Genomic DNA, 15,738 nt, shown 5'->3' on the forward strand with positions numbered 1-15,738 from the left:
TTAAATGACCCCTTCCTGTCTCCACTGGGAAGGTGTTTACTAGTTATGTGTTTAACTAAGAGCTGTCTTGAGATGTTGATGTTACTCTCATCAAACAGAACATCGGTTGTAAAAATGTCTTGCACTATAATCCAATACACGTTTATTGACTGTCCACTACTAGTTAGCAAAGATACTGACTAGCAAGATCCTGAAGAGTGTGAGTAAACCTAATTTGTTATTACTGTATTGTGTGTGTGTGATGGGGTCATTTGTGTGGAGGTCAGAGGACGTATTTGTTAAGGACAAGCAAGCAAAGTTTATTGAGAAATAAATAGTTCCCTAAAAGCAATTGGGAATGCCAAAAGGAGCTGCCCTCAGAGAACTTTGTGGGCTTGGCTCTCTCCTCTCATTTCTACATGGATTCCAGGGACTGGAGTGCAAGTGATCAGGATCATGTGGCAAACACTTTTATTCACTGAGCCGACTTGCCAGCCTGGAATAGATTAATTAACGTCTACTACAAAGGTTTTTGAGAGATGTGGTGGTGTGAATAGGAATCGACCCCGAAGGCTCCTGTGTTTGAATGCTTGACCCATAGGGAGTGGCTCTGTTAGGAGGTGCCACTATTAGGACTTGTTGAGATAAGTGTGGCCTTGATTGAGGAAGTCTGTCACCATGGGGTCAGGTTTTGAGGTCTCATATTCTCCAACTAGGGCTATTGTGCCATTCATTTCTGCTGCCTGCGGATCAAGTTGTAGGACTCTCAGCTCCATGTCCCCCGACATGCCACCATGCTTCCTGTCATGATGATAATGGACTAAATTTCTGAACTGTAAGCCACCCCAATTAAATGTTTTACTTTATAAGAGTTGCTATGGTGTTTCTTCATAGCAATAAAACCCTGACTAAGACAAAGGTACAGATTTTGAGAATCAATTAGGGCAAATTCTATGTTCAAGGAGTTTCCTGATTTTTCTTTTTAATTATTTTTATTTATTTATTTATTTATTTATTGACAGCGAGCATGAAGTTCAGTAGACAAGAGAGATAAGGAGGTTCTGACTTTTTTTTTAAAGAGAGAAAACAAAGTTGAGTGGGTGGGGAGAGGTGGGAATGATCAGGGAGAAATTAGGAGGGGAGAAAACATCAAAATACATTGTATGAAAAAAAGTTTTTATAAAAAATATTATAAAAGAAATCTTCAGAAAAGCAAAGGCCAGTGTGCACATATGAAGCCAGTGCGTAGCTCCGTCTTTGGAAGTTGACGGCTTAGTGGTTAAGAACACTGTTTGATCTCTACAAAAGAACGCACAGCTTCCAGCTGTCCGTAACCCCAGTCAGTAACACTGGGGCTCTGACCTTTTCAGGCACCAACCACTCACATAATACAGAGACGTGCATTACGCATGTGAGCAAAGCACTCAGATATATACTTAAAATAAATCTTAAAAAATAAAGAGAAACCTAAATGAGCTTCTTGCAGAGAATGGGGTTAACTGGAAATACATTTATTTGGCAAAATGAGGTACATAATTTATGAATACAGAGCAAAGGTGTTGGGATGTGTCACAGACTGTAAGAGTGGATGGAATCTGTGTGGAGTAAGAATAAGTAGATGCTGGTCCATTGACACAGGAGAAAGGGTGTGTGTACAGGCAGGAGCTGTTTGTGTTTGAGTAAGGGAGGCCGGCCAGTTGCACCATGGAAGAAGGAATGAGAGAGGGAGCAGAGGGTGGGAAGCTGGCCTTGACGTGCCTGGAGGGGTTTTCAGGGAGTGGTGATGGATTCTTGTCATTCTATCCTCTGCTTGCCTTGTGGGAATGGATTAGAGAAACGAGAGAACGTGTGGGATGCTGTGGGGCATTCTTAAGGGCTCTTCACAGCCAGGGAGGTAGAGCTGGAAACTAGTGAGCTGGGGAGTTTTATAGGAGGGAAATTGTCAGAACATGGAAGGTTGGTCAGGTATCAGGAGGCCCAGAGAAGGAGGACTTGAGGAAGATTTAAACCAGTCAGAGCATAGATGGAGCACATTAATGGAGGAGTGGTGTGGATGTGAATGTACATCTAGGAACTCAAAGGACGTCTGGGCCAGAGACGGAAGCTGGAATGTTCAATGCTGTTATAATGTTGTGGAGCTGGGTCAAATCCCCTAGGCCAGTGGTCCTCAACCTTCCTACTTCCTAGTGCTGCGGCCATTTATACAGTTGCACGTGTTGCGGTGGCACCCAGCCATAAAGGTATTTTCATTGCAACTTCTTAACTGTAATTTTGCTACTGTTATAAATCCTAACGTAATATCCATGTTTTCTGGTGGTCCAAGGTGACCCCCATGAAACAGTCAGTCGTTTGACATCCTCCCCTGCAAGGAGTTGATATCCACAGGTTGAGAACTGCTGACCTAGGGAAACTAAGACCTAAGGGAGGAAGAATCTAGGAGCAGACCTCAGGATATGCAGGTGCCTAGAGCCTGGGGAGGTTGTGGGTACAAACTGGAGGAGGAACTAGCAGAGCAGCAGAAGGGATACCTGCCTTGAGTCAGCAGTGCAGCATGGGGTGGGGTCGGAGAGCTGCTGAGTGCTTCTGTGGAGCTTCTGGCTGTAAGATGATGAGCCTAACATCTTTACCAGTGTTTGTCAGGAACAGTTTCATTGAGGTGGCAGAATTGGAGAGTGTATTGGACTGTGTAAGAGATGAGTGAGGGACGGAAGGGAACCTGGAAACAAGGAGTTTGGCTGTGAAGCAATAGGTGATGACAGCTGTGGAAGGGGGTATTCAGGGACAAGAGAAGGCTCCTTTGGCTTCCTTCCTTCCTTCTTCTCTTTCTCTTTTCCATTTTAAAGTAGAAAATTTTATATCTAGCCCACCTTGGGTTATACCTGATAGAACAACAGCCATTTACTTAAAACAGCTATGTACCAAGACTGAGGGACTACCCGTCCATGCTCAGTACATGGAAAGCATGTAATGTTGGGCCTTAGTGGCAGAACAGCCGTGTGGAGCTCTGTGATGTGGTTCTGCTCCAGACTGCAAAGCGATAAAACTCCTCTCCCGAGGCACGCTGCATCTCCTCAGATACAGGCCTCCAGTACCTAATGTGTTCTCCCATTTGAAATTTTCCACTTGCCTCTGACCACACCACACACCTCCCCGACCCAGTTTCCACCGTCACCTGCTTTCTGAATCTCTGTCTGTAACTGAGCTTCCTAACCATTGGGTTGATTCTGCAGTATACAAAGGGTCAGGATTCTGTGCCCACATCATCTGCACACAAAAGTAATGACCTTGTAAATGTGTGCTAGTATTTCCTCAGTATTGTAGCTCCTTTGTAATTCCTAAGAAACTGCTTAGGCTTACAAGTTAAAAGCACTGAAAGCACTACCTGCTCTTCCAGAGGACTAGGGTGCAATCTCCAGGACCCACATGGCTGTTTATAACTGTCTTTAACTCAGTCTCAAGAAATCTAAAACTCTATTCTGACCTCCTAGAGCATTAGACACACATGAGGTGCATAGACAGGCAAAACACCCAAACACATAAAAAATAACAATTAAAAAAATGTCAAAGCATTATAGTCTGAAGTTAGCATGTATCTGTATCTTCTCTCTCTCTCTCTCTCTCTCTCTCTCTCTCTCTCTCTCTCTCTCTCTCTCTCTCTGTGTGTGTGTGTGTGTGTGTGTGTGTGTGTGTGTGTGTGTGTGTGTGTGTGTGTTTTCTGCACTAGTCATCTAACTGGGGCATTCAGAGCATGCATTCTACCAGCAAGCTGGGCTCCTAACCTTCATTATGTATATTTTCACTTAGTGAGAAAAGAACGACTATTGACAGGTTTGTGTATGTGTATGTCTCTGTGGTGTAAACACATGAGTGTGTTTCTGTGAATGAGCTTGTCTGTGTTTATATGTGTGCAGGTGCCCAGGTAGCTGTGAGTGTCATGTAGAGAACAGAGGCCAATCCTGAGTATTCTTCTTCATTCCCCTTCACCTTATTTTTGAGACAGGGTCTCTCACTGAAGTTGGGTTCATCAGTTCAACTAGAATGGACAGCCAGTGAGCCACCCACAGGTTTGCCTGCCTCTGCTGCCCAACAGCCGAAATGAGATATGCAGGCTTTGCTGTTATTGGGTGCTGGGGATCTAACTCAGGTCATCATGCTTCTTCAGAAAGGTACTTACCTGCCATCTCCTCAGACCCACATTATTTTTGTCATTAGAAGGAATGTTCTTTGTAGAGAGAATCTCTTGTATCACCTATCAATAAAAACAACAACAAAAAAAATGGCCATTGAGCTGAGGCAGAAAATAGGAGGTGGGGCACTGGCAGGAAAAAAGGATTCTGGAAAAGGAGATGATGCTGAGGAAGATGAGGAAGAACAGGTCAGGACTGAAGGAAAGGTAACCAACCGTGTGGAAGACGTATAATAGTTTGTATGGGTTAAATAAGTTATGAGCTAATCAGGGAATGAGCCAAAGCTTATGGCCCAGGCATTTAACAATAAATAATTACTTTCAGAGTCATCATTCCAGGAGCAGGGTCTGGAAGGGAAAATGGACTGGTTGGTTGGTTGGTTGGTTGGTTGGTTGGTTGGTTGGTTGGTTGGTTGGTTTATTCCAGACCTGATAGGGTGAAGGACTAACTCCTCTGTGCTAGCTACATGCTCTGCCTCTTGCCCCTCACTTCCCACTGTTTCTCTTGTCTCTTTAAAACTAGTCAGTTGCTTAAGGGAGCCAAGACAGTGGCCCCTGGGCTAAATTCAGCTCACTTTCTGTTTTGTAAGTCCCTCCATCTAAGCATAGTTTACAGCTGAACATCTGTAATCAATCTGACAACACAAAAACACTCTAAGGTATAATTAAATATAATAGTCTTATCTGACAAAGAATTCTATTCTTCTCATTAGTGAAATTATATCACAAAGAGTTGGGTTCAGGTATGTTTACATTTTGAGTTTTGTCAGTAAAAATTCTGCAGAAGTTTCTTTAAAATGTTAAGTGAGTACCCATGCAGAATCTCCAGGCTTGCCAGCTCTGCAGCGTTAGTGGGCGTGCACAGACTTTCCCTGTCTTAGATACTTTTCCATTGCTGTCACCAAATGCCACCACCAAGGCAACTTACAAGAGACAAGGTTTAGGCTCCCCCTCCCTAACCATCTCCCCTTCCCGCCTCCCTGCTCTGACATTCCCCTACGCTGAGGCATCCAGCCTTGGCACGACCAAGGGCTTCTCCTCCCATTGGTGCCCAACAAGCCATGCTCTGCTACTTACGCAGCTGGAGCCATGGGTCTGTCCATGCATACTCTTTGGATGGTGGTTTAGACCCTGTGAGCTCTGGTTGGTTGGTATTGTTCTTATGGGGTTGCAAGCCCCATTAGCTCCTTTAATCCTGTCTATAATTCCTCCAACAGGGACCCCGTCCTCAGTTCAATGGTTGGCTGCTAGCATTCGCCTCTGTATTTGTCACGCTCTGGCTGAGCCTCTCGGGAGACAGTTATAACAGGCTCCTGTCAGCATGCACTTCTTGGCTTCATCAATATTGTCTAGTTTTGGTGGCTGTATATATATGGGCTGGATCCCCAGGTTGGGCAGGCTCTGAATGGCCATTCCTTCACTCCCTGCTCCAAACTTTGTCTTCATATTCCCTCCTAGGAATATTTTTGTTCCCCCTTTTAAGGAGGACTGAAACATCCGCACTTTGGTCATCCTTCTTGAGCTTCATGTGGTCTGTAGATTGTATCTTGGGTAATTCGAAATTTTAGACTAATATCCACTTATCAGTGAGGGCATACCATGTGTGGTTTTTTTGTTTGTTTGTTTTGTTTCTTGGGGTTTTTTGTGTGTGTGTGTGTGTGTGTGTGATTGGGTTACCTCACTAAAGATGATACTTTCTAGTTCCAACCATTTAGTGAGGCAAGTACTTTATTGACTAGGGAATCTCCCTAGACCCTTGTCTTCCTTCCTCCCTCCCTCCCTCCCTCCCTCCCTCCCTCCCTCCCTCCCTTCCTTCCTTCCTTCCTTCCTTCCTTCCTTCCTTCCTTCCTTCCTTCTCTTAATGGTTTGATTTGGTTTGGGTTCTTTTGAGACAGTGTCTCTCTACGTAGACCTGGCTGGCCGAACTCTCAGAGATCCACCTGCTCATGTCTCCCAAGTTCTGGGACTAAAGGTGTGCTTCGCCATACCCTGTTTCCTGAGATCTACCCGAATAATCCAGAAGAAGTTCTTTAAGACCCTTGACTTAAACCACATTTTAAGCCACACATTCTAGGAATTTAACCTGCACAGGAGGAAGAGGGTAACTTCCCGAGGAACCTGTTCATATACGTACTGAAGTCCTCGTGCATACCCACAGGCCCCCCCGGCTTTGTTCAGTGGTGTGCCTGTGCTGTGTGGTCTCTAGTCTCGCTCATACATTCTTTATCTTCCTAGAATTAGTCTTGAAGACATTTTTTCTTATGTCCATAGATTCAATTTATAGTTTTATTCTGAATTTAGTTAGGAATATAATTAGTCTTTCGTTAAGATTTACTATTAAGAGAAACAAACCTTTCTTCCATCCTGCAGTTAGGTGAATAACGTAAATGAGAAGTGATTTGTAATACTCCAGAGAGATATAAAACTCAGTGTGCCCAGGCTTTTAGGCAGTGCTTATGTTACTGAGAACAACTCTGAAAAGAAGTCATATTTGTTCTTTATTTATATATGCGGCAACGGGGAGGTTAAATAACATACTCAGTGGGTGAGTAGAGTTCAAAGGCTTGGTGCTGGTTTTTGAATGAAGCCCATTATGTTATAAAGACACAGCACACTTCAGCTTTCATTAAATCGTTGGAATGTAATTACATGAGCAATCTTTGCTTGGTTTGAGGGATCATAGACTTGGGTTTCAGTCAGATTTGTGATGCTTATTGATGCTATTACCTTATAGAAGTATCATTGTCTGATCCTTAGGTGTGAATACAATTAATATGTGATTTGTGTGTCTTTTAGGTCTGTTTTAGACATTGAGAGAATATGAGTGAAAACCATTCCAAATAGGGAAAATTTGCTAATATGCTTTAGAACACAGTTAACTTTTCATTTGGTTCTGGCGTATAGACTAGGCTACCTTTGAACTCACAGATATCCTTGGCTCCTGCCTTCCCAAGTACTGGATTTAAAGGCTTTGTGCTTTGTTCAGTCATGCTCTTACTATGTTCTTTTCCTTTCCTATATTTCAGTTTGTGGGAACGTGACCAAAGCCTCCAGCTAGAAACTACACTAACTCCTGCTATGAATTTCTTTGTGTAGGGTCTCTTGGGTATTTAGCTGGTGTACTGCACAAATTTTGCTTTCTGCTCTTTAATTTTAATGGGTTTCCCTAAATTGTCTAATTCAGAAGTTCTGTTCTCCCCAATATGCGCCCTTCATCTTTCCATTCCTGGCTTTATTTGTTTTCTGTTGCTTTCTGTAGTTATAAGCTAATATTGAGAATGATCGTCTCTAATAAGGATACTCCCGGGACTTCTTGTGCTTAACTTGGCTGTCCTTCCTCTTACTCTGCTGTAGTGATAGTTTCCTCCTGTCAGAGCCACTTCTGTCTGGATTCTATTCATTCCTATTTACTTAGGAGCCTTTCTTTGTCATTAATCTCTTTAACCTTCATAAATTCTATTTATGAAATTAAATTTCTAATAATTATGGGTTGCTTAATGATGAACGTGTTTTTTCAGGAGTTTGATATACAATAAACTTTGAGAAGTTGGTGGTGCACAAAGCTGTGTCACCTGAGCCACTGGTCCTTCGTCCTTGCCATGACCCTTCAATACAGTCCTCATGTTTTGGCGATTCCCCCAACCATAAAATTATTTTTGTTGCTATGTCATAACTCTAATTTTGTTACTGTTATGAATAGTAATGTAAATATTTTTGGAGCTAAATGTTTGCCAAAAGGTTCATGACCCGTAGGTTGAGAATTGCTGATTGTTTAGGTCCTTCATATACATATATATGTATATACACACACGTATATATGTGTGTTTATGTGTGTATACATATATACATACATATATATACATGTATATATATGCTTCCATCATATATAAGTCATAATTGGCTAAACCTCATTATATAAAACCTAACTATATTCTTTTTAAAAACTTTGTGTATGTTCATGGCTGCTTGTCTGTATATGTACCACATATGTACAAGTGCCTGTGCAAACCAGAAAAGGATGCCAGATCCCCTGAGCCTGGAGATTCAGATGGCTGTGAGCTGCATGATGCAGGAGCTGGGAAATAAACCTCAGTCCTCTACAAGAGCAGCAAGTGCTCTTAACCTCTGAGCCATCATCCAGCCCCATAATTCACTTTCAAAGAATTGGAGGAGTTTAGGAAACCTAAACCAAGTTACAGCTGAGATAGAACCACCTCAGCATCTGTAGTCCTCCTGTGCTCTGCGGCCCTGTGAGCAGAAATAGAGCTAAGGGCAGCACTGGGAGCTAGAAACACGCTTCAAAACAGAGCCATCCCCGGACCTTAAGGCCGTTGCTAGAGTCAGCCTGAAGGAGGAACAAGTTGCAGCCGTCTGTGCCCATCCACACCCTTCTGCCCCATACAGTACCCTGTCTTGTGTCTCCCACAAGGCCCACTGCTGCTAACCACAAAGCTGCCAGTCTAGGCCCATCCCCATCAGTCCCTCAGAGTCCCCTGCCAGCTGTGAGCACAATTGCTGGCTCTGCCACTCAGTTCGTTGCTCCTCGGGGCCATTGCAACCTGTCCCCTTGCCCTCCCCTGGCTGTACTGAAATCACCAAAATACAGAGGCCTCCCAGAGACTCTCGAGTCACTGTTTCATCACCTGCATACCAAGTAGATGACATAGGATGGAAGTGACATGGCAGATGACAGATCAGGCTGTTTCTGAATCTATAGCCTGGGACTCCCATTGACTGGACAGTGCCCACAGGGGCCCAACTCAGTGGTCTCTGCCTCTTGTCTGAGCAGATCCTTTAGTCAGCTGGAGATAGTAGTTCCAGTTCTGACCTCACTGTATAGCAGAGCGCAATCCTGATTCTCCTGCATCCTTCCCCAGGGCTGACTCCAGATCTAGACCACAATAGCTGTTTTCCCTGATTCTGGTTCTCACTCTACCCTGGGCTAGACTGGAACCTACAGTCTATTCTGTCTCAGCCCGTCTGGTACTCAGGTACCTGACTTACACTGCTAACTTTGTGACATTTCCTCATCATTCATTTTAAGCCTATAAGTATTGTTTGGTTTTTTGTTTTTCTGTTTGCTAGTGTTTTCCAAATTGTTTCTTAGGGACCTGTTTGGGGTTTAAGGTCTTAAAGTAGCATATTGATAATAAAATGTAATTTATTGGTAGACAGAGGGAAAATGAGAAGGAGGAGGCTATGGTAGTTTGGCTCCACATCCCTAAGCACCAAATGTCAGTACACGGTTGGCACTGAATGGCTGTCCTCCTTGGGTGGAATCCACATGGTTTGAATGGAAGTGGCCTGCAGAGGTTTGTATATTTGCACACTTGGTCCCAAGTTAGTGAAACTGTTTGGGAGGGACAGGTGTGCCCTTGTTGGAGGAGATACGCCATTGTGAGTGGGCTTTGAGGTTTCAAAAGACCATACTAGGTTCAGGCCATTTCTCTCTCCTCCTGGAACAAACTGATCAGATGTAAACTCTTAATTACTACCCTAGCACCATGCCTGCCGTCTGTAGCCATGGTCTCCACCATGATGATCATGGACTAACCCTTTGAAACCATAAGCAAGGCCGCCAGCTAAATGCTTTATTTCAGCCGGGGTGGTGGTGGTAGTGGTGGTGGTGGTGGTGGTGGTGGTGGTGGTGGTGGTGGTGGTGGTGGTGGTAGTGGTACACACCTTTAATCCCAGGACTCAGGAGGCAGAAGTAGGTGGATCTGTGAGTTCATGGCCAGTCTGGTCTACAGAGCAGGTTCCAGGACAGAGGGCAGCCATGGCCATTACACAGAGAAATGTGTCACAAACAAACAAACAAACATGCTATGTTTCCTAAGTTGCCTTGGTTGTGGTTTCTCTTCACAGCAGTAGAACAGTAACCAAGACAGGACCTATCCTTTCTATACTCAGTGCCTGCTTCTCTCTGTTATCACCTCCATCACCAGCCACATCAGTAAGCACTTAGTGGAAAGCGAGCAGGAGGCCATACAATCAGTCATACTTACCCTCTGTGTGAATTTTCTTTGCAACTCTTCGATCAGGCACAGAACAGCAGACTTTTATCTCTTGTGTTTGACTGAAATTTCCTGTAAATTAAGAGGTTGGAATGAAAAAGTTTGTAAATTTTGTTTCTAGCTTTTAGTTTCTTTAAGGTCAAAACCTCAGTGATGTCATCATCTGGTGACAAAGCCGAGAAGTATTACACGGCGTACTACTTTCTGGCAGTTTGGTACAATTATTACTTTTGCCATGTGGGAAACCTCAGCTTAATCCCCAGCACGATATAAACCAGGCATGTGACAAATCCCATAGTCCTCACCCTGGAGAGATGGGAGTAGGAGATGAAAAGTTTAAGGTCGTCTTTGAGTAGGTAGCAAGTTAAAGGCAAACCTGAACCTAGGGATAGGGTAGGAGACATAACGCTTATTTGAGAGGGTGTGGAGCTATTCTGTCTCCAGTATGGTGGTTGTTATGAAAGACAGTGGGGCTGTCTATGAAAGAACATTCATTTCTTGTTATAAATTATACTCTTCAATTTGACTAAAACATGTAGGAAAACTTACAAAACAAATTTTTTTAAATGTTTTCAATCCAGTTGGTAAATAAAGTCATAAATAAACATGAAAGATTTTTAGATGTGAATCGATAATAGAGTGCCAAAGGTGCACGGGAACCAGGGAGCAGCACAATTTATGAAACTAACTAAATAAAACTAATGAAGGACAAATGTAAGTCACCAATGTCAAGAACTAAATGTTTTTTTCTTTTCTTTTCTTTTTTTTTTTTCCGGAGCTGGGGACCGAACCCAGGGCCTTGCACTTGCTAGGCAAGCGCTCTACCACTGAGCTAAATCCCCAACCCCAAGAACTAAATGTTTTGTGCAGGGTGAGAGATAAAGGTCTAGTCTCACTCTTGTACATGTGTCTGTTCATGTTAACCAATACGATTTCCTGAAGATGCTGTCTTCTCTCCAGTGTCTACTGTTGACTTCTTTGTCAGTAATCAGGTGGCTGTATGAGTATGGGTTCTCAACTCTATTCCATTCATCAAGGTGTCTATTTTTATTCCAGTACCATGATGATTATATTATTATTCCTTTGTAATATAATTTGAAATCTCGAATGGTGATAACTCAAGTAGTTCTTCTATTACTCAGGATTATTTTGTCTGTCCGGGCACTATTGTGTTTCCAAATGAAATTTAAGATTTTTTTTTTAATTTCTGTGAAGAATTGCATTGGAATTTTGACAGAAATTGTGTTACATATAGGGACTGCATTTGATAGGATGGTTATTTTTTAACACTTTAAACCTACCAAGCCATGAGCACAAAAAGTGTTAGTCTGCTTTCTGTTGCTATAATACAGAATGAGGCTGAGAGCAGCCTGGGGAGGAAAGAGCAGTCTGTCACTGAGGGAAGGCAGGGCAGGGTTAAGATTTATTTTTAATTATGTGTCTGTGTGTCTGTGTATGGGCATGTGCATATCTGTGTAGGTACCTGTGGATGACAGAGGCATGGAGTCCCCCTGAAGCTAGAATTACAGGCTGTTGTTAACTCCTTCCCCACAAATGGCTGTGGAGCCAAACTTGGGTCCTCCACAAGAGCAGCAAGCATTCGTAACTACGGAACCATGTCTCCAGCTTTAAACCAGAGCGTTTCAACCTGCCTAATGTTGGGATCTGTAATACAGTTTGTCATGTTGTGGGTGACCTCCCACAACCATGAAATTACTTTGTTGCTACTTCATAATTGATTTTGCTAGTTAGGAACTGTGATGTAAATGTCAACTAACAGGATATGTGATATGTGACCCCTTGTGAAAGGGTTTTACAACCTCTCCCAAGGGTTCTCAACCCACAGGTGGAGAGCCACTGCCTTAAATGATACTTAGAAAGTAGATTTTCTACTTTGAATTTTAATTTTATTGTGGTTTAGGTTATATAAATATTTATAACCTTTATTATGAATATATAGTTTAGTTCATAACTGAGCCATTTGCAAAGTTGTTTACTTTTATTTTCCCAAGATTCAGTAATTTTTCCCATGCTTTATGTGCATGTGTACACACTCATGTGATTGTACGTGTAGAAATGAGGAGGGGTTGGGGATTTAGCTCAGTGGTAGAGCGCTTGCCTAGGAAGCGCAAGGCCCTGGGTTCGGTCCCCAGCTCCAAAAAAAAGAAAAAAAAAAAAAAAGAAATGAGGAGCCAGGGGTCAGCCTTGGTTATCACTCTTCAGCAAGCTGTGTGCCCTGTCGCTGGGACCCAGGACTGGCTGATCACCCAGGCTGCCATGCTCAGCATCTGCCTTCCCCGTCTCCATCCCGAGCACTGCGAGTCATGCGCGTGCCCAGCTTTCACACGGGTTCTGAGATGCAACTCACTTCCTCTTACTTATATAGCACTTGCTTTACCTCCAACCCCTCCACTTTCTATGCTAATTTCCCCAAGCTCCATGTCTGTCTTCATTTGTTTGATCTTGTGATAGTGGTGGTTTTTACATTTGTTTGTTTGTTTTTGAGGCAAGGTCTCATAGAACCGGAACCAGCCTCAGATGCCTGTCAAGACTCCTGATCCCCTGCCATCACCTCTACTGGACAGTGCTGGGCTTACAGTTGCGAGCCACCAAGGGCTAGCTCCTTCTTAGCTTTAGTTCTCTCCTTCAGTCAGTCAGATGCTAGTGTAAGAAGTCATCTTGGAGGAAGTCTTTCTGGGAGTCCTGTAGCCTACTCCATTGTGGACTTGGCTGTCCAACAAGTTGGTACAGCCAACCTCTGGATTATCTTTCCCACTTCCCTGGGAAGTCAGCAGATTAGTCGGAGGGCTTTTCAAAGTTGGAATAGAATATTATGTGTGACTGCCAACCTGTCCTCTCTGCTGCTTTTCTCTGTTTGCTTTGTGACAGCATATTGCTCTGTCTCCCAGGCTGGCTGGCACATACCACTACTCCCAGCTCTCCCATCTCATAACCACCCCATTGATTGACCACATTTCCTTACCCGTCTGCCATCCTACCTTATTTCTCTGCTTGTTTTTTCTGCATGTTTGACTGTCTATGCACCATCTGCATACAGTCCCTTCAGAGGCCAAGAGGGTATCAGATCTGCTAGAAATGGACTTCGAGACATGCAGGTGCTGAGAATAGAAGTTAGGTCCTCTGAAAGAGCAGCCAGTGCTCTTACCTACTGAGCCATCTCTCTAACCTTGGTTAATGAGTTACCAAGATGCTTTCCCACAGCTCCTCTTGATGGACATACAAATTCATTCTTTTGTTCTGTTTGTCCTTGTCATTTTAGCCTTAGGAAAGTACAGTAGGGTCTGCCTGTAACCTGGGATGCTGAAAACATGGTTGGTTAATAATGATTCTATTTTAGTTAGGGTTTCTATTGCTGTAACAAAATACCATAACCAAAAAAGTAAAAGGGGGGATAGGATTTATTTGACTTAGACTTCCATATTGCTGTTCATCACTGAAGGAAGTCAGAACCGAAACTCAAACAGTTCAGGAACCTGGAGACAGGAGCTGATGCAGAGGTCACGGAGGAGTCCTGCTTACTAGCTTGTTCATCCTTCTTTCTTATAGAACCCAGGACCACCAGCCCAGGGATGGCCCCACTGATCACTAATTGAGAAAATGCCTCACAGTTGGATCTCATGGAGGCATTTCTTCAATTGAAGTTTCTTCCTCTCTCCTGGCTCTAGCTTATATCAAGTTAACACACAAAACAAGCCATTACAGATTCCAAAAATTATGTGTCCAATTATCTTAATGGAACAATCAATTATACCATATTAATTTTTACAATATGTTTTAGTATTATTAATGACTAAAGTACAGGGTGGTAAAGAGTGTGTAATATCAGTGTCCTAGTTGGTGTTTGTTAACCTGACACAAACTTAGATGAATGTTGGAAAAAGAAATCTTAATTGAGAAAATGCCTCCATGAGACTGGCGTGTAGGGTATTGTGATTAATGATAGATGTGGGAGGACCCAGCTCATTGTCAGATGTGTCACCTCTGCAAGTTCAGGGGCTGGAGAGATGGCACAGCAGGTAAGAACACTGGCTACTCTTCCAGGGCACCTGGGTTTGAATCCCCACCTGGTGGCTCCCATTCATCTATAACTTCAGTTCCAGAGGATTTGATAACCTCTTCAGGCCTCTGCTGCTGGCACTTGCATCACATGTGTACACACACACACACACACACACACACACACACACACACACACACGAAGAAGAACAAGAAGAAAGAAGAAAGCAAACTGGGAAAGCCAGGAATAAGCCAGAAGCATCATTCTTCCATGGTTTCTGCTTCACTTCCTGCCTTGAGCTCCTGCCCTGACCTCCATCAGCAGTGGAGTGAGGGTTCTAAGTTGAAATTTTTTTCTTGTCAATTCACCTTTTGTCATGGTGTTTACCATAGTAGCAGATACCCAAACACTCAGCCAGGGGACAGACAGGTCTTTTGCTGGTCATAGCAAGGCTTCAGAGTCACTGTTTTCTTCTAGGATTTTGTTGTTGTTTCTTGGTGTGAAACAGGGTCTTGCTATGAAATCAAGTATGCATGTGGTAGGGGATATTGTAAATCTTCGGTTTTGTTCTTAAAACTAAACGATTTTCTGTCCAGTGTTTTGTTCAGTTAACCTTCATTCCTTTGGCAATAGTGGGTTGTCTTAGTCACTGTTCTTTAGCTGTGAAAAAAACCACCATGACCAAGGCAACCCTTATGAAAGAAAGCATTTAACTGGGTCTTACAGTGGGAGGTGGATTTCTGAGTTTCAGGTAAGCCTGGTGTACATAAAGAAATCCTGTCTCAGACAAAACAAAACAAAACAAAAATTGTAAAAAGTGTATTCTTTCTAGTTCTGGAGACCAGAAGTCTGGAATCAAGATGTCAGCAGAGCTGTTTTCTCTGGAGTCTCAAAACTTGAGAGGAAGCACATACCCCCTGGCTGCATCTAGATTCTGGTGGTTGCTCACTATCCAACCAATGCCTATTATATGACAGGTGTGTGTGTGTGTGTGTGTGTGTGTGTGTGTGTGTGTGTGTGTGTGTGTGTGTATGTCCTAGTTACAGGGCTGGAGAGTTGGCGCAGCTGTTAGAGAACTTATCATTCTTACAGAGGATCCAGGTTTGGTTCCTAACACTCATAGCCATCTAGAACTCCAGTTCCAGTTCCAGGGCATTTAAAACCTCCACTTCTGACTGCTGCAGGAATCAGGGAGGCATGTGCCGCACATACATGACTGCAGACAAAACATTCATATACATAAATAAATTTAAGGAAAAGAATGCTAGACACGTTGGATTTATGTTTAATGCCCACTCTTATCCATTATGGCCTCATCTTATGATGGGCAGTTTCAGAGTGAGTGTGGAATTTGGAGATCCATCCAAGGGATCTGAAGAAATGGCTGTCAGTGAAGTGCCTGCTGAGCTGGTATGAGGATCTGAGTTCACGGGGCCTGGGCTGACGTATGAGGACTTCAGCTCCCATGTAAAGTTGGGTGTGGCTGCATGCGTCTGGTAGCCCCTCTGGGGAGGAGAAAACAGGCTTCCTAACAGGCAGCC

At 43.4% G+C, this 15,738-nt stretch overlaps 1 protein-coding gene across 7 annotated transcripts in view; it reads left to right on the top strand.

The window, feature by feature from the left end:
• The window catches only part of Lpgat1 (lysophosphatidylglycerol acyltransferase 1), a 71,223-nt gene that overhangs the window by 17,857 nt on the left and 37,628 nt on the right, over nt 1-15,738 (top strand). The window lies entirely within an intron of this gene.

Source organism: Rattus norvegicus, chromosome 13 (assembly GCF_021556685.1).
Source record: "Rattus norvegicus strain SHRSP/BbbUtx chromosome 13, alternate assembly SHRSP_T2T, whole genome shotgun sequence".
In the NCBI taxonomy this organism is placed as follows: domain Eukaryota; kingdom Metazoa; phylum Chordata; class Mammalia; order Rodentia; family Muridae; genus Rattus; species Rattus norvegicus.